Genomic DNA, 20,020 nt, shown 5'->3' with positions numbered 1-20,020 from the left:
GCTACATATTTTCTTGAAGGAATAACTTAAATTAAAAGAGAAAAACTTTCCCAAATATTAAGGTTGATGTTGATGAATTAAGTAGAATAACTCTAAATTTGGCAGTTCTATAGAGCAAGTTGATCTTTTCTCAGATAAATTATTCTTCAAGAATATCTTCAATGTCAAGCCTCAAATGGTGTCTTACAATACTGCCAGTCAGTCATTGTATATGTTCTCTTTCAACTGATTTATCTACCAGGGCCTTTTTGTGCTTGTTGATTGAGGAGTCAATCTTGCATATATTCCATTTTCCTGATCTGTTTGACAGAATCTTAGTGAAACATTCAAGGAGAAGATCCTGCTTCCATAGTTACATCACTCCTTTTGAGATTCCATTGCAATTCAGCAGAAGATAATACCAATTCCAACTTTATAGTGTAACTTCCATTTTGTGGAAAGCTATTTTCATTTTGGCACATTAACTAGTACAATATGAAAATGAAAAATCCTAAAGTGAATATGAAAATCTGTATACCCTCCAGCTGATTCTTCAAAGTTCATTTTTAAAATGTACTTGTTTTGAGATTCTCTGCAGTAGGAAAACTGTATTTACCAAACCATGTAGCACATTCCTAGACAGACACAATACCACTAAATCAGTCCATTTAATGTTGGCACTTTCCTTACTTGAGAGTTTGGTTTTGAGTACTGTTCTCCTTTCCTTGCTGATAATATAGTTTTTGGAGTATCTAGTAACTGCTGGCCAATTTTAGTCATCTCACCTAATTGGAGCAAAACAAAAATGATGGGTAGCACTAGGAAGGTCACATTTCCCAACCTACCTTGTAACCAGATGGGATCGTAGGATGATGTTTTGGCCAATAGAATGTGGACAGAAGTGATATAGCCACTTCTAGGCCTCACTCTTCTCTTTCTTTGCTTGTTGGATGATAGATCTCAAGAATCTAGGGAGGATTCTGAGACTTAAGGGAGGTCTGAACAGTAGAAGTAAGGAGCCTGGGTCCATGTATGACTCTGTGCAGCGAGCGACCCCACACTCTCAAACCAAATTTGACTGTGCCAAGGGTGAAACATCACCCTCTGTTATGTTAATCTGCTGAAATGCTGGGACTGTGTGTTTCAACAACTAGGGTTACTTAACCTGATTAGTAATGATAGTGTAATAGTTAGAGAAGTCCCCAACTATATTCCTTAGGAGTTCCACCAGATATTATATAGTATATAATATAGAAATATGGCCTTTGTAACATATGACAACTTAATTGAAATGAATCTGGACATTTATTCCCTTATCTCAGAAATTTTTTTTAAATTTTAATATCTTAAATTTTAATCTTCACAAATACATAGTAGTTGTACATATTTATGGGGTAATAATTTGATACAAGTAGAGAGTGGGTAATGATCAAATTAGGGTAATTAGAATATCCACCACCTCAAACATTTATTATTTCTTTGTATTAGGAACATTCCAATTCTACTTCTATAGTTATTTTAAAATATACAATAAATTATTTTTAATTGTACTTGCTCTATTGTGTTACTGAACATTAGATGTTATTCCTTTTATCTAACTCAAGTGTGGATCCACTGACTAACCCCTCTTTATCCCCACCACCTCCTCAGTACCCTCTCTGGCCTCTGGTAATGATCATTCTACTGTCTATTTCCGTAAGGTCAATTTTTTTTAGCTCCTACATTTGAGTGAGAACATGTGACAGAAAAATATAGAATATTCCACACATTTGCGTGTCATCCTTGTGCAGAGGCCATGCTAATCTCTGTATTGTTCCAATTTTAGTATATGTGCTGTGAACTGGGCACTCTGAAATATTTTTGAGTGTTATTTGCCAAGCATTGGATAAGTTTGGGGGATACCATAAGGAGCCAAGAAGGCGTGGTTATAGTCCACAGAGCTTTAGTCCAGGAAGTAGATGCTGACCAATGGATACACATATAAACGTAAAATTATAACCACGCTCCTTTCTATGACATACAGGATCATGATGATTTGACTTCATTATTTGACTTCATTAGGGAGGCATCCATGAGGAAGGATTCCATGCTGAGAGGGGCAGATGTGTGGTTACCACATGAAAGTCAGATAGCAGGAGACAAAATGAAAGAGGGTCAAAGTGGGTGGAGCAGGGAGAACGAAGGGAAATGTGTCAGGTGAGCCTAGATAAGAGTGCAGGTTAGAGGAAGTATTTTACTCCTCACTTAGACACTAAAGAATGACATTTGCCCTTTGCCCTTTGAAAAACACTGCTCTGGCTGCATTTAGGGGAATGGATTGGACATGAACATGTACCTACATTTATACGAAGAGAGCATGTGGTAATATGAGAATCACCTGTCAAGATACCTGTACCTGGCTGGGTGTGGTGGCTCATGCCTATAATACCAGAACTTTGGGATGACAAGATGGGTGGATCATTTGATGAGTCCAGGAGTTTGAGACTAGCCTAAGTAACATGGTGAAAGCCTGTCGCTACAAAAAAATGCAAAAAAATTGGCCAAGCCTGGTGGTGTGTACCTATACTCCCAGCTACTTGAGAGGCTTAGGTGGGAGAATCACCTGAGCCCAGAAGGCAGAGCTTTCACTGAGCCAAGATCGTGCCACTGCACTCCAGCCTGGGTGACAGAGTGAGACACTGTCTCAAAAAAACAAAAAAACAAAAAGAGAGAGAGAGAGATAGCTCAGGAAAAAAGGAAATATAAAAACAGTTCAGCAAAGGAAACGTTTTTGGGATTGGATGATTGATGTTTTGGTAAACTATAGTTACTTTCACCTTTATGTCTTTTTTTTTTTTTTTTTTTAACCATTATAGATCAGTAGTTCAATATGGCAAGTTTGAGACAGGAGACATTGGTCTTAGGCCAGTGTGAACATCTAAAGCAAATGAAATTGCAGTGAACTATGAGGCTGGTTTGAGTGAGATTTTTGTCATCAGTTGCTCTAACATCCAATCCCCTGTGGCAACCTACAACCAAGTAAGAGGACTCCTCACAAAAGACACTGGGATGCCTTGATGCTCATTACTTGGAAGATAAGGAGACATCACAGTTTGTCCACAAAATTTATGAAAAGACTGTGCCCAAAACGCAATGGAGAAAGACCTGCTTTGCTTCCCTCTCTGATCTACCCAGATTTCTGACACCCATGTCCCTCTGTCTCAGATTGTTTTCCAGTTCCCGAGAGAATGAGATGTTGATATCTTGAATCTTTTATATAGACTTGTTTTCTTTCTCTCTGTATATGAGAACCACTGCTAAGGATGCTTATGATTTAGTAATCACCTTGAGATGTTCCTTGTCCTTCTGTGGGCCCCAACTGTATTTCTTCCCCTTGTGATCCAGGCTGCAGGGCCTGACAAATGCACCCTCTCAACCACATCAGCACCAGTTCAGGTTCAGACTGGCCTTCTCTCCTCCACACACGAGAGAAAGAGCTGGACGCTCAGCTCTTTGTTACTTTTTATTTTTAGACTCAATTCACCTCTCCAGAAGCAATACATAGAGAGAATGCTGAATAGACTACCCCGCATTGAGACGCTTCTCAAAGATATCTTTTTCCCTGTATGAAAGAATGACTGATTGCAAGTATTTATTTTCTAAGGTACAATTGTAGACCTTCAAAGTCAGACTGTTAATTTGGTGATATTAACTTTTGAGTCACTTGACTAGTCAGTTTAGGAAGCAACAATTCTCTCAAAACTCTTATAATTACATTTGGACAAGTTTGTGCGTAGGACCGCAAGTCCATCAGCTTATTATAACCATAGTGCGTTCACACACCATCTTCATTATCTTGTGCTAAAGAAGAGAGCACACACTCCTCTGTGGGTAATTTTAGATTGGCCACTGACACACTCTGCAGTGTTTATAAAGAAAACAAAACTTGGATGTTGGCCCTTTTAATTATAACTGGCAGAATTGCTACACCCAAAAATCACATAATCTCTTCACCATATTATATCTTTGAAGACATCTGCTTGCAAAGCAGTAACAAGGAACTTGAATTCTAAAAACAAACTTTGTACTAGATTGATTGGTTTGGCGAGCCACGCTTCTGAAGTACTGACGGATTCTGAAAGATATATTCCTGAACTTCAAGAAAAGTTTAAAATATGCTATAATGGAGTTACATCAAATTGTCTTTGGTCTGGACATGCAGATTAGAGACTGAGATCCTATTTTATCGTGAAGGAAGGTCCACTAGCCCAGTGGCAAATATCATAAATGTCACCAGTCATTCTGCATTTTTGTTTTGAGTTTCCAAATAAACATCTAGCCAATGAAATAGTTGGACAGTCCAGTGCGCTATTTCACCTGAGAAATGATCACCCCATAAGATTCTATGTTCTAGGTGCTTTATGTGTAATATTGTGAATATTGTGTATTGTGAATATAATATTGTGAATACAATGTATACAATATGTATAATATTGTGAAGACAACTCCACCAAAGGGAGAAAGCTGATCTTTGACATCATCTTTACTATTTATCAAGCATATACCTCTCTTCATGTAGATTTGGGATATGATCTGAGTCCATTTTTTGAGCAATTACATTGTGATCCTAGTCACCTACCCTGGGGTAGATAATTTCACAGCTTGTAGAGTTCCTAAACTCATGGTACTGTAGCCTGAAAGATGAAATGGAACAATTAATCGTTATCTATGCTCTGCAGATGAGTAAGAATCTTTCCTTTCATAGGAGATTCGTGCATGTGTATTTGAATTAACAGTCCAAAAAAAAAAAAAAAAACCCAATGCAAAAGCCTGAATTTGTTGCCAAAATAAAATTGCCTACATCTTATGTAGTCATGTAACTCATAAGGTTCCACCCCTCCTTCCATAACTCTAGCCAAAGAGTCTGTTTTTCCTTCCCTAACAGTGTTTTCTGGAGCCCAGGACTAGTTTTTAAACACTAACATGACTTAAGAAGGCTGCTGGAAAAGTGAAAGCAATCTCATTGTACTGTATTAGTTTAACCAAAATGACTAACACATTTCAACATTTAGAATGTCCAATTGAACAAATATTTACTGCTCAGTTAGTAGGTTTATTTTAAGAATCTTTGTCCAAAATTGCTTATCTTGTGGTAATGCTTTGAATATTGAGTATATATTTTAGATAAAGCAATTTTTCCTTTGATGTTAAAAATTGCATTTATAAATAGGTACATTGCCTAAAAATTATAAAATTGCATATACTACTTTTAAATGTTGAAAGTTCCCCAAAAGCTTCACAGATGTTGAAATTTGTTGTCACTCTAACATTAATTTTATTAGTCCAAAGTATTTTTACCCAAATGTTTTTCCGAGAAGTGCAGAGCAACTGCTGTTACCCCAGAGCACTGAACTATTAACTGTTAATGGCAGGGCAGTTTTCAAGTTCCAATATTTCAGCTGCATGCTTGGATATAAGTTATTTTGTTCATACATCCCCTTCTTGCAAATACGTAAGGCAAGAAAGTTAATAATTTTGGTGTTCATTAAAAACTCCTGAATGTCTTCATATATGTAGCACAGACTCCAGAAACATTATTAGAACTAGCAAACCACTAGGATGATAGAAAGTGTGAAATTAAAACAAAAAAGGTTACAGTACTAAGAATGATTTATTTTAATGAAGCTAGTTCAGCATTTCCATTTTGTGTGTTTATGGTGCAGTTATTCAACATGTTTTCTTTTTTGGTAGGTCATGTCAGGGAGACTTTGGCTGAAGAAAATCACAACAGATGAGAGATAATGCAAGAGAAAAATAAAACCATTCCATGAGGATGTCATTCTGGAACTTCCTGTTACCAGGGAGTGAGATCAGGATGCTTGGGGCAAGGTACATTTGGGTAAAGCTTTGGATTCTTAGAACTTCCACTGAGCACTGCGGGACAAAAGACTAGCAGGGGTTTCTAATTAGAAGAGTTTTGCAGCATGTGCTAAAGCTTACTTTCTTTAGAGTGTATGGCGTTATGCCCACAGATAGATGTCCCAGTTTTAAGTTGTGGGTGATTTTTATGCAAGTCTGTTTTATAGAATTAGTCTTCTAAGGTGTTTACACGGGCCAGGTAAAATCTCGATTGTCAAGAGGAGATAGGTATACATGTACACACTGCAAAATAATTTGTCTGAAAGGTTGCTAACCCACAAAATTCCCCCCCAGGCTCAGAGAATCTAGAAAAGCCTGTGACTTCTACACAGCTCTCTCAAATGTGAAGGAAGCAGGCATGACTGCTCTTTGATTCTCATAGGAAATGTAAAGATGTAATTTCTGCAGTGAGTAATGGTACAAATAAAATTATGTTTATTATTATTTTATTCGTGGCATTTAATTACAGAGAGAGATGGGTAGTCAGATAGCAAAACAGCCATAAACAAGGGAAAGGCCCCTCTGTTCTTTTTAAATGAATGCTCTAAAACAATTGGGAAGAACATTAATAGAACACCCAGCTAACGACAGACTCGCGAGCATATGCGTTCACTTGGGGTTCATCAAATAATGGACCGCTGGCCTATTTTTCAAGCCATTTCTCTGCAGTAACTTGACATTTGATAGGATTACCTTTGGATTTTGGTCTGAGTCTCTGCTATGCCTGAGATTGTCATCTTTTGATTTAAAGATAATAGACCCAAACATGTGAAACTGTTCTGTAAAGAGTCAACCTGTGACTCATAACCAAATATCATAAAAGATTTTGTCTACAGTTTGCTTTCTTACCTCACTGTTGTAACTGAAATGATCAAATGACTAGCTTCCATTATAAACACCCTATATTTATTTTGTAAAAAAGCTTGACATTCTTCGGAGATGAAATATAATAGTATCATAAACCTCCGAGGCAATTCTGTTCCCCTTAAGACTCACAGCATTTGCTGATTATAATTTTAATTCAAAAGTTTCACCAGAAAAGGTGAATCAATTTTGCTTAAGCATAATGTTGAACAATTAAAAAAAAGCATCTGAGCAGGTCAGACATAGATAAAACCAAATTATGAGGCAGTGGAATTGTATACAGGAGGATAAACAAAACACACTTTAACATTGGCAATGGACTTGACCATTCAAAATATAGTTAATAAGTTTCCAAACATGCAAGTTCTAATTTTAAAATTAAGCCTTCCAATTGCCAATTTCAAAAAATGTAATGAGTTTAGAGTGGCCTTTTTATTATGCATGGCTTTATGTCTTTGGATTTCAAAATTACCTAGCATGCATTTTCAACTTTGCTACAATTTCCGGGCTGTTTTCATTTCTATTTAAAAAGGCTAAACAGTAAGATGTGCCTCTGCTTTGCATTCTAATTGCACGTAACTGATTTGCACAGCAGAACAAAAAACTCATTTTCAGATTAAGAATCGTGCACCAAGAAATAATTATTGTTCTACTAGAAAAAAATATTTTCCCACTTTCTTCCCTCAATTACGTGAACCGTTTGCCATGTTTCTCCCAGGTTGCTATCTTTTATAGACCACCATGCATTGCTCTTTAGGGACTCAAATAATGCAAATGGAAACAAGGAACATACAACTGTTTTGACTACATTCTTCTGCTTGCAACATAACACTTGCCTTTTATTATTTTATCTTCAACAATCAAGGGGTGACTAAATGGTTGCAGGTGGTGATGAAAATAAAAGCCATCCATCATTATTTATTAGGCATGAAAAAGATACACAATAATGTAATTTAATCTCAGAGCAGACAATTATTTCCACATATTGATAATACAATGTGAAAACTGTCATGAATTCTAATATGATATTTTGGCTTTATTGGTACGCCACAGCCAGCATGACAAATAATGAAATTGTATCAAAAAGAAGAAAAAAAGGTAATTATGTGCATATGTCAATATCATGGGTGGAAAACATATCACCAAATCTTTAAAGCTTCTTCATTATAACTTGACGAATTCAAAAGTTTGAAGTGGAAAAAGGTGTATTTACAGTTTTCACTATTTAAGACAAAAATCTATTACATTAGCACCACAACCTATAATCTGAATAAACACTGATGATGTGTTTTATCATATAAAATTTTTGAGAAACAAGCAGTCTGCTAAAATATTTGTGAGAAGTATATATACACTATAGGCTCAAATTTCTAACATATTCTTTGGTTCACTTTAGTCTGGTAAAAATTTGCAGATGAAAACTCTGTGATCTCTACTTTGAGTAGCATACACATGACTAGTAAATGTAGCAAAGAACGTACCTTTTAGCCAAATAAAGCAAATGGCTGAAAATAAACATCTTTGGTAGGAAAAATCCTGACTGATGAAACGCTTGGTTAAAAAAAGTGAAAGCGAATTTTTTGTTATGTTAAATGATTTCTATTTCTCTTAGTTTGCTGGACTCCTTTCTTCAAATAGGCTTTGGTAGGAGAAAATGGGACAAGAAGGAAACAAACTATCGTTTGATCTGTATAGGTGGGAACCAAAAACATTTTCTGACTCCTATGTGAATAGATTTTGGTTTCTCTAAAGGAGTTATCATGATTAGAGACTTTCCAACTTAGGAAGAAATGAGATCGTTTTAAAAGTGCCTGGATGTTATGCAGTATACACACACACACACACACACACATTCTACAGCACATATACGCAGCATGCTCTGTACTTTCTTGGAGACTAATTTATTCAGGGTTCACATATAGATTACAAATATATTATTGGATAAGATAAATGATCTCCTCTTAGAAAAATGCCTTTTAGAATTATTAAGGAGGAAAAATATTTTAGATTTGGCTTTCAGTGGTGGGCAGGACCTGGAAGAAAAAGTATCTCTGAGTGATCACAACACTGTGACCATTCTGGGCTGGGAGAGAACATTTATATATCATGTGGTTACTCAATTTTATAAAAGGAACCTAAGAACAAGTGTAGGCACTGGTTAGGAAAAACAAATGAAAGGAATAATTTAAAAAGTCAATAAGCCACAGGAAATCTGGAGACTGTTTAAAAACACCTTATTGGAAGCCTAGCAAAAGTATGTGCCAGAGATCAAAGGGACACTTGGAAATGTGGCCCAAGTAAGGAAACCAGGGAGATCCGCAAACTATGGCAGGTCAGGTGTGAACAAGAATGCAGGCGAGCCAAAAGAGAATTCAAGAGTACCTTGCAAGTGACTCCAAAGCTAATAAAAATGTTCTTCAAAATATATCCATGGCAGGAAACCAAATAGAGAACTAATGGGCCGATCAAGTGACCCACTCTGGGCAGAAGAGATATTCTTCTTGGAAGACGGAAACTCTTCTGACTTGCCTAAAAATGATCCATTCATTCATTTGTTCATTCAGTCCTTCCATATTTTCACACATTCAAGCATCTATTCACCCAGCTATTCAGTTATCTATTCACTGAAGAACTAAAAAAAAAAAAAAAAAAAAGAAAAGAAAAAAAAAATACAGAATGTACTACCATGAGCCAGATTTTGAGTTCAGTACTGGGAATACAATAGAAATACACATCATTCACTTGCTCATTATTTTCACTCATTCAATCATCCATTCATTTATCCATCCATTTGATTATCTATTCATTCTACACAAAAATTACAGAATGTCTATAATGGATTAGACTCCTGGTTAAACACTGGGAATATATTAATATATAAGACATTCATTCATTCAATTGATATTTGTCTACTATGTCCTAAGCACTGGTTTAATTCTTTGAGATACATCAGTGAACAAAAGATACAATATTGCTGCTTAAATCTAGCTTCCTTTCCAGCAGGGAAGAGTAGTGCAGGTAGGCAACATATACAATCAACGACTGGTCATGAAATCACAATCAACCATTTAGTATGGAAGTATTATTATGAAGGACAGGTTCAGGTAGCTATGAGTGTCTGGTGGAGGCTCTGTCTGATGTAGAGAGTACCACCCCATTCAAGGACTGAAAGAAATAGGAGGGAGGAAGTGAGAAGCAAGAGATCAGGATGGTGAGATGGCACAAAGACCACATTCTGTGGGGCTTGAAAGGCGATGCGAAGAATGCTAGATTTTATCTAAAGAGCAATGGGAAGACACTGAAGGATTTTAAGCAAGAGTGATCTGCTTCAAAAGTTTGACACTCTTCTGGTCAAAACACTGTGATGGTTCCCTATTTCAATCAGGGTAAAAACTGAAGTCTTTACAATGACCTGCAGGAACCTCCATGTTATTTTCTCTATAGCTCTCCAACATAACTTCTTTTCACCCCTCTCCACTGCTCATGGTGCTCTAGCTACACTGGTCTCTGTGCCCACTGACTATTTCCCCCTCAAATCCAAATGGCTAATCCTTATCTTATTCAAGTCCTTTCTCAAATGTTACCTTGTCTATCAGGCATATCCTGAGCACCAGACTTAATACTGTAACTTCCCTACCATATCTACTTTTACCCTCCTTTGCAGTTTTTCTCCCCATAGCACTCATTACCTTCTGATGTACAGTACAATTGATTTATTATGTTTAGCGCATTGTCTATACCCTGGCCCTCCTCTGCAAGTCATATGTACTCTCCATGAAGGAAGCAATTGTTATCCTTCGTTCACACATTTATCCTAATCCACTAAAACAGTGCCTAGGACATAAAACTCAATAATCATTTGCTAAATAAACAAATTAATAAATGCGTTGGTCAACATAATCATATTGGCATTTTAAGAAAATTACACTGGCTGAAACTTGAAGAACAAGTTGGGAAGGGTTATGTATAGATGTAGAAAAGCAAGAGGCTATTTTGAGGGTCTAATAAAAAATGGTAAACACTTAGACTAGGGAGATGATGGCAGAAATGAAAAGTAAACTGATTTTAAGGTTTTTTTTTTTTTTTTTTTTTTAAGATAGAATCATCAGGCTCTAGATTGGATACTTACAGCTAAACCTGGCTCACACTGATTTGCAAGAGCTGATTTTAAATTTTCAGAAATTCTGTGACTTGGTTGTTAAACACAGATATTAAAAATTAAATTATATAAACTTATAATAAATTATATCAAAACAAGGGTAATAAGTACTCAAAAGTCATTCATCCCTAATTATTTCACTACATTTTGCTATTAGCTACATAACTCTTGAGGTTATTTATATCTGTGGTATTTTTTGGTGAAATACTATATGTTGGTGTATTACTGCACAAATCTTTCCAATTCACATTCAGTTATGTCATATTGGTAGCTTGAAATCAGCTACGGTGGGAGGATTTGTTCCTCAGTAATTGTCAAGTACTATAACTCAGGGCTTGATTTATTGTACTGTTGATTTTCTAGACTTAAGAAAGTGATGGAGAAAGTGTCAATGATTCAGATTAAGTGTGTTGTGTCTGTAGATGTCTCATTGTTAAATCACATGAAATTGAGCAAATATTCTTCCAGTGTGTAAAAACAATCATTTGATCCATCGAAGAAGTCATTCACATTATGGAAAAAACAATAAAATTTCAGTATACATTTTTATTGTTTCACCCTCGTCTTACTCTTTAATGTAAAGGAAATGATCCACCAACATACAGGTCAGAAATACTCTCATCCATTAGTTGCAACCATAAGTTGGCTATGGATCTAAGAGTTTGGCAAAAAACAATGAAAGTATTCTGTGAGAATCAATATGCTATATGAAATTTACAATAAAGGGTATTGTATATTTTATTATTATTCATAAACTGTGTGCTATAGTTTTATATCAATACTATCATAAATCTAAATATGTATGTATACATTCTTGTTTTTAAAGATAACTTGTTAAACAGTATACTATTGGGAATATGAGTCAAGAGAAAAGAAATAGCCAAAGATGGCTGCCAGTTTCTGTCTTGTTAACTGCCTAAATGGTGTTACTCATTCCCGTATATGGGAAACATTAGAGAATAACTAGGTTTGTTGGGTAGGAATAGGAAGAGTGTCATTGGTTAGGCTGGGCGATAGCGAGATTGAAGAAACAGACTCCAAGTTTAGGTGGCCAGGTAGATAGATAGTGCTGGAAAACGAAGAAAACTCTAAGCTGGAGCCATCATTTGGGTGATTTGTGTAAATAGTAATTGAAGACTTGAAAGTGGATAGAGCTATTCTGAGTGTTTTCTCCAAATTGACTTCTGAAGCAGAGTTTGGAATCATTTGGATAAAAATGGCAAATACTGGATGTTGCAGTCTGATTAACAAATTAACCGTATGTATATAACCAGGGCTAAATAATATCTTCCAAGAATGTTGGAGGTTTAATCAAGAATATAGACCAAGGATATGTTCTCTTTTATTAGAGAAGGGTATCTTAGTTAAAGGGACAGTGTCAAAGATATAGACCATTGTTGAAGGCCTGGGGTAAGTAAGTAGGAGATTATGGTGGGTGCCCTGTGTGAGTAGACTTGAGTTATTTACCTATTAGTTACTGATAGTTCTGAGTGCTATTAGTAGGATTATTTAATTACTAGCTAAAATAAAATGTAGGGGGTCAAATCCTCAAAAATAGCATCTTTCTCTGAGGTCTTCATCTGCCTATTAAATAAAGATCCATGAACTTTTACTTCTGGGAAGACAGACAGATGTGGTTTTCCCTATTCCATAGACCCCTGAAAAGTGGAATAAAGAAGGTAGACCAGGTAGGGACTTTAGGATTTAAGGAATAAGATGGAAGTGAATTATCAGGATTTCCTTTTTGTGTCATATATCCCAGACATGGAGCTGAAGAAGCCAGCAATCTGGCACTGCCAATGGGCCCAGGAAAAAAAAAGACAATTCCAAACAAAAGTCTACTATCTTGTCAAAGGATTAGGAGATGGCAGCCTACCAGAAAACTTGTAAAAAATAACCATTCTATTCCAGCCAAACACCACTGAAAAAAATGTGGTCTTACCTGATACACACCAGCAAAGATGAAGTGGGGAGCCTAGATGTCCACTCTTGTGAGACTGTAATGAGGCTCCCCAACACTACCACTGGACTGGTGTCAGAGAAGGCTGAGTAGGGAGCACAGATGTTTATCCTTACTGAGTAGTTATGAGACACCTCAACCCTCATCCCTGCTGTGTTGCTGGAGATTACATGGGAAGCCGAGACTTCCATCGCCACCCAGCAATAATGTGGAGCCTAACATCACCTCTAGCTTCAACAGAGGCCAAGTGAACAACAGGGACTGCTATCTCATTTGGCAGTGACAAAACATTGTTTCTGCCTTCCCTGCTGAAGTGGTGCTAGAAAATTCAGCTAAAACAGAGGTATAAATAAGATAAAATCTTGTAATATAATACAAAACTGTCTAGATTTCAACTGAAAACATCTATCATACTAAGAACCAGTAAGATCTAAATCTGACTGAAAGAAGACAATCAACAGATATTAGCACCAAGATGATGGAGAAATTAGTATTATTGAAGATTTTAAAACAGTCATGCTAAATATGCTGAATAAAAAAATTACAAATCTGCTTGAAACAAAGGAAAACGAGAAAGTCTTAATGAAAAAAATCTCAATGAAGTCTCAGTGAAGAAATAGGAAATATAAAACAGAACTGAGTGGAAATTTTATTTTTTGAGCCAGGGTCTCACTGTGTCATCCAGGCTGGAGTACTGTGGCGTGATCTCAACTCACTGCAGCCTCAACCTCCCAGGTTCAAGCCATCTTTTCCGCCTCACCCCCCAAGTAGCTGGGACTACAGGCACAAGCCACCACACCCGGCTGATTTTTGTATCTTTTTGTAGAGATGGGGTTTCACCATGTTGCCCAGGCTGGTCTCAAACTCCTGAACTCAAACAATCTGCTCGCCTCAGCCTCCCAAAGTGCTATGATTACAGGCGTGAGCAACCAGGCCCGGCCCCAGGTAGAAATTTTAGAACTAAAACAATATGATAACCAAAATAGAAAGATTGGTGTGTGGACACAACAGCAGAATGGAGGGAATAGAGAACATAATCAATGTATTGTGAAAAAAAAACAATAGAAATTATCCAATCTGAAAAACAGAGAAAATAAGACTGAAAAGGTCTGAAAGTATCTCTCAGGGACCTGTAGGACAATCTTAGACAAAGGGAAACTAAGAATTTGTTTTCAGCAGATCTCATTTAAAAGAATGGATAAAGGAAGTTCTCTAAACACACAAACACACACACACACGCACACGCGCACACACACACACACACGCACACAAAAGAAGGAAACTTGGAACAAGGAGGAAGAAAGAACATGATTAGAAAAAATATGGATAAACACAATAGGCTTTCCTTCTCTTCAGTTTTCTAAGCTATTTTTGATAGTTGATGTAAAAATCATAATATTGTCAGATTTGGTTCTAAATGCATTAGAGGAAATATTTAAATACAACTACATTATAAATGAGGACAGTAATGGAATGTAAAGGTCTTTATCTAGAGCAACAATGTAAAACGCTAAACATAGAGATATCCTCAAAAACACTATATATGAACAAAAATGAGATCTAAAAGATGTTCAGGTAACCCACAGGAAGGCAGGAAAAAGAAAACAGAGGAATAAAAAACAGAGAAAACAAAAATTAAAATGACAGACGTTAAGTCTTAACATGTCAATAATTATTTAAATGTAAACTTACTTCAAGTAAAATTACTTCAAATAAGATGTATGCAGGTGGAAAGTAAGAAGATGGAAAAAGATGTATTATACAAACATTAATTAAAGGAAAGCAGGAGTGGCTATATTAATATCAGATAAAGTAGACCTCAGATCCAAGAATATCACCAGAGATAGAGACATTATATGGTGATAAAAGGCTTAATCCACTAAGGTATATGCACCAAACAACAGAACTACAAAATATGTGAAGCAAAGATTGATAGAACTAGAAGGAGAAACAGAGAAATCTCAAATTATATTTGAAGACCTCCATACCCTACTCTCAACAATTGATAAAAACTACAGAGGAAACAGTAAGGATATGTTAATAAAACTCAATACCATCTGTCAGCAAATTCTTTTTTTTTTTTATTATTATTATACTTTAAGTTCTAGGGTACATGTGCATATGTATACTTGTGCCATGTTGCTGTGCTGCACCCATCAACTCATCAGCACCCATCAACTCGTCATTTACATCAGGTATAACTCCCAATGCAATCCCTCCCCCCTCCCCCCTCCCCATGATAGGCCCCTGTGTGTGATGTTCCCCTTCCCGAGTCCAAGTGATCTCATTGTTCAGTTCCCACCTATGAGTGAGAACATGCGGTGTTTGATGAATGCTCTTCATCACTGGCCATCAGAGAAATGCAAATCAAAACCACAATGAGATACCATCTCACACCAGTTAGAATGGCGATCATTAAAAAGTCAGGAAATAACAGGTGCTGGAGAGGATGTGGAGAAATAGGAACACTTTTACACTGTTGGTGGGATTGTAAACTAGTTCAACCATTATGGAAAACAGTATGGTGATTCCTCAAGGATCTAGAACTAGATGTACCATATGACCCAGCCATCCCATTACTGGGTATATACCCAAAGGATTATAAATCATGCTGCTATAAAGACACATGCACACGTATGTTTATTGCGGCACTATTCACAATAGCAAAGACTTGGAATCAACCCAAATGTCCATCAGTGACAGACTGGATTAAGAAAATGTGGCACATATACACCATGGAATACCATGCAGCCATAAAAAAGGATGAGTTTGTGTCCTTTGTAGGGACATGGATGCAGCTGGAAACCATCATTCTTAGCAAACTATCACAAGAACAGAAAAGCAAATTCTCATTGACATTTGTAAGGCCCTCAGCCAAACAACGGTAGCATACACATCCTGTTTAAGTGCCCCTGGCATCAACAAAGGCCAAGGATACGGAAGATATGCCAAAATGGATAATATCCTGGGCCATAAAACAAGCCCCAACAAATGTAAAGAATTGAAATCATACAGAGAAGCTAAAGCAGTGTAGAAAGGGGGAATTTCTAGCACTAAATGCTAGAAAAGAGGAAAAATGTCAAATCAATAATCTAAGAAAAGAAGCATTAAAAAAGGAGAGAGAAATAGTTCAAATGAATAATCAAAGCTCCCACTACAAGAACCTAGATAAGCAAAATAGACTGAAGGCAAGGAAAAAGAGAAAAATAATGCAGATAAGTGCAGACATCAATTATTTTTCACACAGAAAAACAACAGAGGAAATTAATAGAACAATGAGCTGGTTAATGGAAATGATCACTGGCAAACCTATAGCAAGATAGACAAATGAAAAGGGAGAAGTCAAAAATTACTTCATTTTTTACAAGAAGATGAAGCAGAGGATATCACTGTAGACCTTGTAGATATCAAAAGTGCAATAAGAGAATACTACAAACAACTCCACATACATAAATTTGACAACTTAAAAGAAATGGAAAAATTCTTTGAAAAACACAAACTACTATAACTTACCCAGTATGAAATAGATAATTAAAGTGGCTCTATAATCATTAAGGAAGATGCATTTGTAATTGAAAAACTGCCCCATAAAATGCCCTCCAATTTCAGATGGTTTCACCAAAGAATTTTACCAAATATTTAAAAAAGAATTAATCCCAGTTGTACACAATCTCTTCTAGGCAGTAGAAGACTAGGGAATAATTTCCTATTCATTTTATGAAGCTGATATTATTCTGGTAATAAAATCAAAGATAGCACACACACACCCCCCTCAAAAAATAGAAAACAAAAACTAGAAAATAACATGAATATAAGTGCAAAAATCTTTATCAAAATATTAGTAAACATAATTCAGCAATATATCAAAGAATTATATACTGTGACCAACTAAGGTTTATTCCAGGGCTGCAGGACTGATTTAATGTTTGAAAAATCAATGTAATCTCTCAGATTAACAGACTAAAGAAGAAAATTCACACAATCACATTATTCAATGCAGAAAAAGCATTAGACAAAATTCAGGTTTATTCCAGGGCTGCATGACTGATTTAATGTTTGAAAAATCAATGTAATCTACCAGATTAACAGGCTAAAGAAGAAAATTCACATAATCACATTAATCAATGCAGAAAAAGAATTTGACAAAATTCAATATCAATTTATGATTAAAAACCCTCAGAAAAAACTGAAATAGAGTAGATCTTCTTTAACTTGATAAAGAGCACCTATAAAATACCTTGAGCTAACATCATAATAGTGAAAGACTAACCACTTTTCCCTATGACCAGAAAGAAGACAGGGATATCTGCTCTCCTCACTTCTGTTCAGCACTGTATTGGAGCTTCTAGTTGGTAATCGACCAACTGATTTTTGACAAAGGTACAAAAACAATCCACTGAAGGAAAGATAGCCTTTTCAACAAGTGGTATTGGAGCAAATGTACTTCCATAAGTGAAAAAAATAAACCTGGACCTAAGATTTACAATTATACAAAAATTAACTCAAAATGGAGCACAGACTTAAGTATAAAACTATAAAACTTTTAGAAAAAAAAAAAACAAAATCTTTGGGATCTAGGACAAGGCAAAAAGTGTTATACTTGATAGCAAAAGTATGATTTAGAGAAAGAAAAACTTGATGAATTAATTGTACCTTATCTAACTAAAAATTATTAACTCTGAAAAAGACGTTGTTAAGAGAAGGAAAAGACAAACTACAGACTAGGAGAAAATATTTGCAAATCACAGATCTGACAAAGGACTGACACTTAACATATATCAAAAACTCTCAAAACCCAACAGAAAATACCCTCAAACAATCAAATTAGAAAATGGATAAAAGATGTAAAGAGACATTTCACCAAAGAGTATATAGATGGCACATAAGCACATGAAGAAATGCTCAACATCATTAGCCATTAGGAGAGTGCAATTGAAAACCATGATGAAATGTCACCACACACCTATCAGAATGGCACAATTAAAGCACAGTGACACCACCACATCTTGACGAGGATGTGAAGAAACTGGATCACTCATACATTGCTAGTAGGATGGATATCCCAAGGATCCTGATTTGATTATATGAATGTATCAAATTATCACATGTATTCTAAAAATATATACATCTATTGTATATCAATAAAATAAAATCAATAAAATAAATAATTAAAAATGATAAAGCACTCTGGAAAAAGCGTGGTGATTTCTTTAAAAATGAAATATTTAACTACCATATAACACAGTAATTGCACTGTTAGGCATTTATTCCAGAAAAGGACATATGTTCACACAAAAACCTGTGTGTAGATGTTTAAAGCAGTTTTATTCATAATAGACAAAAACTGGAAACAACCCATATGTCCGTCAATGAGTGAATGATTAAACAACTTTTGTTTCATCCAAACCATGGAATACTACTCTGCAATGGAAAGGGATGAACTCCTGATCCATGAAAAAACCTGGATGAATCTTTAGAAAATTATGATGGGTAAGAAAAGCCAATCTTGAAAGGTCATATGCAGTATAATTCTACTTATATGATAGTCTTGAAGTGACGAAGATTATAGAAATGAAGAACAGATTAAGGGTTCCCTGATGGGTGAGGTTGGTAGAGATATTTATTCCTCAGCAAATATCTGTGTGCTCTCCCACATTTCTGGGCCCCCTTGCCATTATATAGGGCCATATACCTAGTAGTTCTGGCCAATAAGCTATGAGAATGAATGATGTATATCATTTGTAGTCTGGAGCATTTAAGAGTTAATGTGTAACTTTCCAGCCACTATCCTTCTGCAGTGACTCTGGTGTCATATGTTGACATGGTGGTGTCATGAGATGGAAGCTGTTGGATTTCATGAATTACTGCATGGGAGATAGATGCCCTGGAGAGGTGCTGAACTCACAGTGGACTTTTCTTAAGAAATAAGCTGTTGTTGTGTTAAGCCACTGAGATTTCAAGAACTGCTGCCATACCACAATTTAGATTAGAATGACCAATACAGAAAGTAGTCCTACAAATAAATACTACAGTCTCAAACCCCTAATATATGTGGCATTGCCTTGATATCCCTGAAAGGCAAAGTGAACTGATACTCCGTTGCTCAGGAGCAGATGATATAAAATAATGGAAGAAACAATTAAATCTGATCTCATGGAAGAATGAAAAGCTGAACTGGAACTTTAGAAGGAGGAGCCAACATGCTTTGAAATCAGCAATAGTGAGATAAGAGAATAGTGAGCTATTCAGGCAGCTATCAATACTTGATCTCCTATATGCACCACTATATTGTATAGGAAATAGGAAGTATAAATGTTGTATTAGTCCATTCTCACACTGTTATAAAGAAATACCTGCAACTGGGTAATTTATAAAGAAAAGAGGTTTAATTGGCTCACAGTTCTGTAGGCTGTATGGGAAGCATAGTGGTTTCTGTTTCTAGGGAGGCTGCAGGAAACTTACAATCATGGTGGATGGCAAAGGGAAAGCAGGCATTTCACCTGGTCCAGAGCAGAAGGTGGAGGGAGGTGCGACACACTTTTAAACAACCAGATCTCATAACTCACTCACTCACCATCAAAAGAACAGCATCAAGAGGATGGTGCTAAACCTTCAGAAACTGCCCCCATGATCCAATCACCTCCCACTAGGCCCCACCTCCAACACTAAGGATTACAATTGAATCTGAGATTTGGGTGGGGACACATATCTAAACCATATCAAATGCGATCCATTGGACATAGTCTAAGAGACTACGCTTGAAGATTTCTGAGTGTCTCCTCAGAAGTAAATCTGATTCCATAAACATTAAACTGAAAGAGGCGGGAGATATTTAAACAAATTGATGTTACCATGGAGAAACCTTATTTTGGAGTCAAGATTTTTTTTTTTAAAATTTCTGTGTGTCCAATAAATAAAATAAAATATTTTAGTAATATGGAAGAGTGGGTGTGGAACAAGGGACAGAGGCAGATCTGTCCTAGTATTTAGAAAATATGTAATGAGTAGGCTTAAGAAGGTCTAGAATAAAGTCAATGTTAATTGTTAGTAAAATTTTGAATGGATTGTTCCATAAAAGATACCTTAAGAGAAAAAATATGTCAAACATTTCCTCTTTTGAGACTTAATAGATTGGAGATCATTGATTGAGAAGACAGATG

At 36.0% G+C, this 20,020-nt stretch overlaps 1 non-coding gene across 1 annotated transcript; it reads right to left on the bottom strand.

The window, feature by feature from the left end:
- Window positions 1-1,724: 1,724 nt before the first annotated feature.
- On the bottom strand, window positions 1,725-1,827 carry LOC114676487 (U6 spliceosomal RNA). The gene has a single exon (XR_003727559.1). It is a non-coding gene; the product is annotated as a U6 spliceosomal RNA (small nuclear RNA).
- Between the last annotated feature and the right edge of the window lie 18,193 nt (window positions 1,828-20,020).

The sequence above is a fragment of the Macaca mulatta genome, chromosome 2, assembly GCF_049350105.2.
Source record: "Macaca mulatta isolate MMU2019108-1 chromosome 2, T2T-MMU8v2.0, whole genome shotgun sequence".
Taxonomy (NCBI): domain Eukaryota; kingdom Metazoa; phylum Chordata; class Mammalia; order Primates; family Cercopithecidae; genus Macaca; species Macaca mulatta.
Note: the sequence above shows the minus strand (reverse complement) of the source record. Positions and strands in the feature narration are given on the sequence as shown.